This window comes from Palaemon carinicauda, chromosome 13 (genome assembly GCF_036898095.1).
Source record: "Palaemon carinicauda isolate YSFRI2023 chromosome 13, ASM3689809v2, whole genome shotgun sequence".
In the NCBI taxonomy this organism is placed as follows: Eukaryota; Metazoa; Arthropoda; class Malacostraca; order Decapoda; family Palaemonidae; genus Palaemon; species Palaemon carinicauda.
This window is the reverse complement of record NC_090737.1, coordinates 122,236,135-122,246,936: the sequence shown is the minus strand read 5'-3', so window position 1 is coordinate 122,246,936 and position 10,802 is coordinate 122,236,135. Positions and strand designations below refer to the sequence as shown.

The 10,802-nt window shown below is 32.2% G+C and overlaps 1 pseudogene; it reads left to right on the top strand.

Annotated features, from left to right (window-relative positions):
* Positions 1–9,986, top strand: part of LOC137651783 (sodium-dependent neutral amino acid transporter B(0)AT3-like) — a 258,740-nt pseudogene extending 248,754 nt beyond the window's left edge.
* Positions 9,987–10,802: the final 816 nt, after the last annotated feature.

Sequence of the window (10,802 nt, the reverse complement as noted above, 5' to 3'; positions counted from 1 at the left end):
AATGGGCTGCATAATACAAAAGAGAGAGAGAGAGAGAGAGAGAGAGAGAGAGAGAGAGAGAGAGAGAGAGAGAGACGACGGGCTGCATAATTGCAAGAGCCAGTGCTTGGACGCAAGTGCCAGGTGGTCTTTATCAACAACATCACAGAGAGAGAGAGAGAGAGAGAGAGAGAGAGAGAGAGAGAGAGAGAGAGAGAGAGAGAGAGAGAGAGATCATACGTTGAAGAATAAGATTTGAAGTTGTATATTAATGAAAATATATCCGTATAGAATAAAACTGTAATACGAACATAAATTAATTTAGATCACATCTAATGCATGTTAGTAAAAGCTTTTGTTATATTGTTGTTAATTAAATACGCATATAAAACGATACCTGTATAAACCCATCTACAAATAAAGATGTAACATTTCCTACTTATTATTTCAGGTTTAGTGACGACATAGAATTAATGACAGGCAGCCGGCCAGGTGCCTTCTGGCTTCTATGCTGGAAGTACTTCTCTCCGGCTGTTATGCTGACCATTTTGGGAGCTTCCGTCATAAAACAGGTTCGTGTCGTAAGAAATCAATGTGGACATTTACTTTACTTAATTTTCTCAAGTGCCATTACTTATGATTATTACTACTAGCTAAGCTATAACCTTAGTTGGAGAAAAGGTATGGTATAAGCCCACTGAGACTCCAAAATCTAAACATTTTTATCTTGTCTTGGTTAGTGTCATAGCCTCTGCACCAAGTGCTTCACCATAACTTTCAAACATCGAATCCCAAAAGGGGCAGGAAAAATATCTTCACTTATTTCCTATTTTGAGACAGCTTCATTCTAAAGAATTTTATTATGCCAGTCAAGATCAAGTGTGGATTTGTATTTGATGATAAAGTTAATGCCATAATTTAATTCAGATATAACATAGCTGCTCTATTCCACAGATATTTAATGGTTCGAAATACATGGCGTGGGACTCCGAGGCGGGAGAAATCAGATACGAGCAGTGGCCCACCTGGGCGTGGGGTCTTGTTGCTGTTCTGGTCCTAATATCTGCACTCTGGATACCAGGCATAGCCCTAACTAGGTGACTTCAAAACCTCCTCTTTCTCTTATATATATATATATATATATTATATATATATATATATAATATATATATATATATATATATATATATATATATATATATATATACACATACATATATACCTATATATACATACACACACACACACACACACACATATATATATATATATTATATATATATATATATATATATATATTATATATATATATATATATATATATATATATATGGGTGTGTGTGTGTGTCTATGTGTGTGTGTCTTAGTATTTTGATAGCATTTTCCTTGGTTGAGAGACTTCCACGTGAGAGAACTTAAAATGATTTAAATGAAATAATAAAATAAGAATCAGTCAACATTTTTCAAAAGTGTCTCACTCTAAACAAATAGCCGTGGTGTGAATTCTTGATATATACCGTCTGTAAGTTAATTCAATACTGGTAGCGAGATCAGCTGACTGAAAATACTGGAGTGGAAGGCTATGAACTGGAAGCTTGGGGCTAAATATGTTGGACCTAAGAATTTTTCAACTTACGAAATCACTCTTGCAATGTATTCCGTTCCTATTTAAAGAACTCTCTCTCTCTCTCTCTCTCTCTCTCTCTCTCTCTCTCTCTCTCTCTCTCTCTCTCTCTCTCTCTCTCTCTCTCTCACGCCTATTAGCATGTGAATTTCTATATCAAAATTAAATTTGAAATAGTTATTATAAAACAGAGTTTTGATATAAAATCGATTACTTTAGAGTGCCACAGAATTCAACATGGCTTATCCATCTACATGGAATTGCAACTTATTCCTTTTTAATTCTATCACAGCATCTCCCTATGACTTTTGACTTGGGAATGACTGGATTCCCCTTTTAATGAAAGATAATTCTTCTTCTGTGACTCATTTGTACCATTTTTTCCAGGTTATGTAATATTAGAATAATACAAGACGACGAACCAGCTTGGTTCCCTGTCGAAGAGCTTAAGGAATACCATTCAGTTGTTCCACATAAGGTAAGTCTTGAATTTGTTCGTTTGTATCTCATTTTGCAAAGAATATCTTTATTCTTAATTTCAACTCTTACATGTTTCTATGAAATTGTTGAATCCATTTATTTTAAGATGGTGATTTTGTTATATAATGATTGATTTTTTTTAATAATCTATGAAATAGGAAATATTTCCTTCAAACGTAACTCTTCACTATGTGCTAGAAGATATTTTCGTAATAAAACTTTTTTTTTTTTTTTTTTTTTTTTTTTTTTTTTTTTTTTGTGACTCAATGTTTTCATATATGGATATGTTTTTCCCCCAACGTAAAATGAATAAAAGAAGAAATTCTCTCGTTTCACTAATTTTCATAAGGGAATGAAGCCAAACATTCAGAAATCTAGTACTTGTCAACATAACCTGGATGAATAAAGATTTTTCATTGTTATTATGCAAACTAAATTTGCTGCACCATTAATTACAGTGTGAAGGGGGTTTCTCTTATAGTTAGTTCGGTCATGTATATAGGCTTACATAAAGAACAGAATTTTCACTAAGATAGTTTCTTCTTATACACCTATTGCAGACTTTACCAAGTAGGAAATTTCTTTTCTGAGCTTTCCAATTCTCTTGTACAGTCCAAGAAAGCAGCAAAAGATCCTTCGACCAGTCAATAATAAATAATTTTTCAAAGGCCAATAAAAATGTTCAAGCTCATTGTTCACACTATGGCTGCAGAAAATAATTTCCTAAATACAAATGTTCCTTATGTTATATCAATTCTGGCTTTCGGCCGTAGATTTGGAGTCACGCTGAATGTATAGAAATTTATTCCAGCAAGCAATAACACCTCTGAGGGTACAGAAGGTTGAAATCTCGGTTAATCAGGTTATTAAACAATGTTTGAAACCTTGAGAGACCTATCAAAGAAGCTCTTAGGTAATCCGGTTTCCATGAATAGTTTACCAAATTAAGTCTGGTAAAGAAAGTCCCACTGATTCCTTCTGCTCTTCGGTTTTACTTAAGTAATCGGCGTTTTTCTTGGAAGTTTCAGCTCCTTTGTCTGCATCCTTTCCCACTTTTATGTGGGGGTCGAAGTTCTATCCTATAGGTAAAGCCTATCGGCTTTTGCCTTTGAACTAAGTCAGAAATTTTTCTGGAGTATGAATTGTTCGTGAAACTTCGAATGTCTCTTTAACTGTTTGTGTGACTGCTCACGTTTTCAATTAATGAAAGCCGCTCTCTGGGATGACGTGAAACAGCCCAGGCAATATCAATGTCTATAATTCTAACCTAACCAAGTCGTCCCTTGAACACACACTTTGTAGTATTTAATTACTGCTTATTCTAGTATTCAATGGGCATAGAGCTCTGCTATTTTATCAGGTAATGACCCAATGAAGTAGTTAAAGAGGGTAATTGTCTCATCGCCACCCGTTCTTTTTAGAAGGCTGGATAAAAGTGATACTTTTCTATGAATATGTTCAATCAGTGTATTAGGTTTCTTGATTTAATGTGCTTATTGGTCAATGAAGCAATATTAAAAAGAGCTGTTGGTAACAAAAACCGAACATTGTATTGCAAGACACCTTAAAGGTCTATTGTAACCTACATTGGATCATATTATTATTATTATTATTATTATTATTATTATTATTATTATTATTATTATTATTATTATTATTATTATTATTATCATTATTACTTGCTAAGCTACAACACTAGCTGCAACACTAGCTGGAAAAGCAGGATGCTATAGGGCCTGGGGCTTCAACAGGGAAAATAGCATAATGAGAAATAAAGAGTAATGAAGTAAGCATAGTATGATGATATTTCAATGATATTTGAATATCTTGTGCACGATGGCTCCCATGAAGCGGTAAATAAATATCACGAATGTCATAAATCTTAAGAACTCTTCGTCAGCGACGGCTAGGAGCATCTACACAAGAAACAAAGAGTTCCGAATTATATTTATAATTTCACCTATTTTTGATAAACCATTATCTATGGAGACTACGCTTATGGCTATTCCTGTTGATATTGCTCATCCAGAGAAAACTAGGTCAAGGAACTCATTCTTAGCAAGCACTTTGTAGTCCAGTTTGACAGAGGTATTCCTGGTTCACCTCACTCCGAGGAAGTGCACCCGACAACAACCTTACTGCGCGGCGAGTTCCTGTGTTTATCCCAGCTCACCACCTCTCTCAGCTCTCCCTACAATACCTTTATGGTTACTCTCTGCAAAGTAAAGGCGTGACAGGGTACACTTCTTCAGAGTACTGTGTACTAGAAACTTCTTTGTCCAAATGTGCATTTATCTAAGGGACTTTTCTACGATAAGAGTTGAAGAGCTGTGGATCAAGAATTTAAAATGACTTTATAACTTCACGTGGGCACTTTAGAGACACCAGAGGAATACTGGAATCATGAGACTAAAGTACATTGAAGAGATAACAGTGATCAGTCTTACTTAGTTTACTTTAAGGGCTGCTTTCCTGGTCCTATACTGCCGAGGAACCTTACTCTCTACAGAACGTTTGCGTTCAGTTTATCGTATAGTGTACGTTCTTAGGTATACAGCATTTCACACCACATATTGCTTGTTTATTGTCAAATCCACACAATTGAAGCACTTAGAAAAGAAGAAAGTCTTCAGTTTCTTCTTCTTGAAAGCCTTAATATCTTCGGTCCTTTGGATGTCTAGTGGGAGCTTATTTTATAATCTTGGATTTGCATATTTGAAAGCTCTAGAACCTACAGTAAAAATACTGTATATCTTGGTTCCAATAATTTAGCCTCTGCCAGTGAAGGATAACAAAAAATCTAACATTTCCATATATGACAAGGACAAGCAAGATTTTACTTTTTATCACATCCAATAGAAACCTGTACTGCTTATATTAATGCCAATCTGCAAGTAGTTGTTTTTCTATTTCTTCTTGCTTATTAGAAACACTACATCAGCACTGTGTTAACTTCAAGTCAGGAATCAGAATCATTACTAGTCTATGGCTCTCATTTAAGATGTAATTGTCACCAGAGTGTAATTTGTAAACATCTCACCCTCCTGAAGGTGATATTCATATATATGGCTTTAAAATGGAAGCTCAAATTGTGTTACACCTTCTTTGTTTACAGTAAAGACGGTGTTGAAGGCCTTACGTGTTCAGACAGAAGGGAACTCATCCATAAGCTCACTTGTTCATCTTTACAATGAATATTCATATCTATTACGAAATATTAACCACGATATTTCTATCGACACTTTTCAAATAGCCAATTTATAATCAATCAACGTATTACACATTTACTATACTGCTGAATTCATAATGACCATAGATTGAGATTTGCTTTTCTGTACATGTACGGTAAATTAATAAAAATTCGCTAATAATGTTTCTCTTTAACACAGATCACTGTTTCTTGCTTTTTGTAGCACTATTTCATAGATGACTGTCTTCTTCCTTTTGAATTTTTTTCTGAGATTTATCATATACACACACACACACACACACACACACACACACACACACACACATATATATATATATATATATATATATATATATATATATATATATATATATATATATATATATATATATATATGTATATGTATATATATATATATATATATATATATATATATATATATATATATATATATATATATATATATATATATATATATATATATATATATATATATATATACATACACACACACGCACACACACACACACACACACACACACACACACACATATATATATATATATATATATATATATATATATATATATATATATATATATATATATATATATATATAACTTTCCTAGCTAGAAAATATCCTAACAGTGACGTTTCAAGCAAAAATTCCTGTAACAATTGTCTTATATTAGCTTTACTGCATTATATCACTAGCCATTTTATAGTTTTATAAAATATCCGTTAGCTAACCAATATTTTTTCTTTCAGCTATCAAGTATAGAACGGAAGATATTCTGCATGAGAGAGGACGGGACCGAAGGTCTATGTTGTCCTACAGGAGCTCCCCCTAAAGAAGATGTATAAGAGAAAATGGATATTTACTGTTTTAGAAGAAAATGGAACAAAGCCAGGTGCCCTTCATGGGTAACTATAGGAGACTAAAATAAGTTAAGATATACTGAAAGGCGCAATAGAGATTGTCCTCTCTTACAGTTTAGACATATGTATGGACGTTATTGATAAAAAAGGAATAGTATCCCGTATTATTTGATTTTCTAGATAGTGTAATTATCATGCGAATTAGTCAGAAAGAAGAGTCTAGCTGTCGCCTCTGAAGAAGCGCTTGCATAATACTCTCGTGAGGCTGCTTGCTTTCGTACTGTACCTAATTTAGCTTTGGACTCCAAAATCAATCGCTGTTTTATTAGTTGCGGATATATACATATGAATATATATACACATATACATATAGGTAAAGTTAAGGTGCCTCTGATCTGTTGATGTATACGTAGTTGTCCAACGCATTTTTTTCTTTCTGGTTCATAGTTCACATGGCATGGAAATGACGTCCCAAACATAAAATAAAAATATATATGAACACACAAAGTCTCCTGGAAAGAAGGGAAGACAGAAGTTAGAAAGACAAATTCTCTGTTCAAACACTATAAACTGGAAACGAAGAGGGAGATTCCAATGATAACATTACTGAATGTAAATAGCTTCTTAATAGAATTCTATCCTCAAAGTCCTGTTACCATTATGGGTAGCCTACTGACTTATGCGATGGTTCTACCAAGGTCCTGCTAATTGCTATCAATAGTCTCTTATTGTTATCAAAGGCCTTTGTTTATGGCCATGTAAGTCACCTGTCTGTGATCATGAGTGCCATCAACTTGATAAATACACGCTATCAAATAAATCGTAGCCGGCAGCAATAGTACTTTCAGCTGCTTTTGGCGTCGAGCGATATGAATAAATTGTGTTAAACTTGTCGACAGGATTACAGGAATTTTGTTACTGGCATCGTCGATTTTGTATTGGAAAATCGAATTCACAATAATGTAAATTTTCACTGTATTCGTAAGTTGTTGAGGAAAACAATTGTATCTTTAATACAATTTTGATGACTAATTCATTATGCTAACTGATATCTCACAGAGTGGTCCTCGTCGTTAGCACCTGACTCCTTGATCAGTTTATCTCAAGTTAGAGCTATAAAAGAGAGTATTTTCTGATAAGGTTTTATCAAATTAAAACCTTAACCAATATTTGACGGCAATAATAGTTCTGATGGTAATTGCATTATAAGGAAATTGGTTAAGAGGTGCGAGGGGACACCAATATTTAAGAAAATAAACTCAATAGCATAAAAAGGATATTGATAAAACACTTAATAAGCGTGATTTAGGTTAAGGAATCTTAACTCAAGGATGTATATTTCTTAACCTTCCCAGGGGTACCGTGACATGGAAGAAGACGTTGAAAAGTCCTTCGATGAATGCCATATTGAGTGCAAGAGTCGAAATAAATCTTTCAAGTTGTTGACGGCCAATTTGACAGCAGTTAGTAGGGCCCTGGCAGTCATTGGGACTGAGAAGGAATAGCAGTCTTTTTATGCCACCTGTACGTAAACGATGAGAATTACACGTGCCGCAGATGTAAAATTACTTAGCTGTTTTATTACATCATATAGGCACTAAATCCAACTATAAAAACACTCTGTTGTTCCACTGTTATGAAACTGAAATTAAACATGAATTTACAAAGAATTTAAGCATTACTTTAAAACAAGAAATTAAGTGTGAATTTCTTTAGAGTTTGTTGAACGAAATACTTGTGCCATTTCAAAGTATATGAAATCAAATCGCACGGAAAATTGGGATATTTGAAAGAAATATGAATACCCAGTCTCATTATAATAATTCAGGCAATAACTGTTGATTGATTATATAATCGATTCATGAACATTTGTCTTAATGCTAAACAAAAAACTTTATACGAGAAAGAATGCATTATCATAAAAAAAAAACTTCTTCAATCTCATGTACCTTAGAAGAAGTGATACTTATGAAATCTATTGTATTAAGAATAAATTTAATTAGATTACAGAACAGTGTAGAAGTAATGCATGCATTTGAAAACGTAACTAATTTGTAAAAGAATCTAGATGCTGAAATAAGTTTTTTTTGGCTACTCAAATGTACTGGTGGCATAACATGCGTGGGTTTAATATTCGTTGATCGTATTACAGAAATAAAGTGGGATTTCCTGTTGACTACGTTTGCAGATGGTATTAAGAATTAAAATTCAAAAGAACATTGGCAATGAATTTCTATACAATTCTTACAGGAAATGTATCATTGGTGATAATTCAGTAATTATAGTAGATTGACCTGTTTGTATCTGATAAATTTAATGGCCCATCTATGAATAAAATTATATAACTGTTCAAAGATTTCATCACAAGAGAGCACAAATCAAACAGTAAATTGACTGCGGAAGCGATAGGAACAAACGCTTCAAAAACATCTGTTCGGTTCTGACAACCTTTTATTGTGACCTTACTTTAAGGGCTGTTTTTCTGGTCCTATATTGCATGGGGAACCACACTCTCTATAGGACCTTCACGGTAATCTTATTATATATATTCCAAGGCATTCAGCATTCCACGCCACATATTGCTCGTTTATTGTCAAATCCACACTATCGAAGCACTTAGAAAACAAGAAAGATTTCAGTTTCCTCTCGAAAGTCTTCAGATTTTCAGTCTTTAGCATGTCTAGTGGGAGCTTATTATATAGTCTTGGGGGCCGCATATTTGAAAGCTCTAGAACCTGCTGTAGACTTGTCCCAATAATTTGAAACCATCTGTTGCAGATTACATGGCCCTTCCGGCAAGGCAGTCTCTTGCAATTCTGCAGTCCGTAATACAACCTTTTACACACCATCCCACTATCTTTCTGTAATGCTACCAGTTGGTAGTACTTGGTACGTGAATAAGAGCAAAATGAAAAAAAAAAATAGCCAACTGGTGCGGTACTTACACGGACAGTAAGTAAAGTTCAGTGACACTTGCTCAACTCAACGACGGTCTATTTTCACGACGGCTCCCTTGGACGGAAACTCCTTTTCGTTTTTTCGAAAAAGAAAACTCCTCCATGATAAAAGCAAAAACAAAAAATAAATGTAAAAAAAAAAGAGAAAAAAATAAGCATTTTCAGATCTTTGGAATCTTCTCTAGATAACTCGTACTTTCTCTCAACTATCTTTTACTTCGTTCTTTTCTCGCTCTCTCATCTCTGTCTCTCTGCCTCTCTCTATCTCTCTCCATCTCTATGAGATATAAAATATATACATATTAAAGATAAGCATCCTTGAGTTAAAAAGTGCCTCTTATTGCTTGTTTAATTGTTATTAATAACAGTTTATTACAGTTGGTTGCCAAACTCTGTTAACAAAATGTTTGTTACATACTTTAAAAGTGAAAATAAAAAAAGAAATAAAACATTTTTTCTCTGAATGTTTCATAATAAATGTTTACTTATATGGATGTATAGATATGCATAGCTCTAAAAAAAAAATATGAGGTATACGTACAGCATATACTGCGTATACATGGTATGTGGGTGTCCCGTAGCTGTAGTATAAATCTTACGCTGTAAGAAAACGTTGTTATATCGGTTTCCATTAACGCTTCTACATTACACGAGGCTGTTACTGAAGGTTGTTGAAATGCTCTTGCGTCCTCGTTGTCCGTGACGTCATCCGTGACGTCATTCATGACGTCATGGTAGCGTTGTTTGCTTCCTTTAGTTTTTTCATGTCTGACGTCACTCCTTTAGACATTTCAGAGTTTGTTTTATTTTACTTTATATGAATTTTGTTTTCTCAAGATTGCTCATTGACGATCATGTGTTGCATACATGGATGCATACATTCCAATGGATATTATGAATCCGCATGCAGTATATATCTATATATGTTTATCAATACATAAATATATATTCATACATACACAAACGCATATATATATATATATATATATATATATATATATATATATATATATATATATATATATATATATACAGTATAGATATATATATATATATATATATATATATATATATATATATATATATATATATATATGTATATATATATATATATATATATTTATATATATATATAAATATATATATATATATATATATATATATATATATATATATATATATGTATATATATATATATATGTATTTATATATATATATAAATAAATATATATATATATATATATATATATATATATACATATATATATACATGTATATATATATATATATATACATATATATATATATATATATATATATATATATATATATATATATATATATATACTGTATATATATACATATCTATACAGTATATACATATATATATACATATGTGTACATATATGTATATATATATGTAAATATATATTTATATATATACATATATATATGTATATATATATATATATATATATATATATATATATATATATATATATATATATATATATATATATATATATGTATGTATATATAATCATATGTAAGTATGTGTATATATGAATGTTAGGAATCTGTTCTATAATTACATGTACGAGAATGAAGTGATTGTTATCATGATAAACACCAATTATCATTTTCTGGTTGAAAAATATCAATAAATTCTCCTAAAGGAAAGTGACGCATGGTT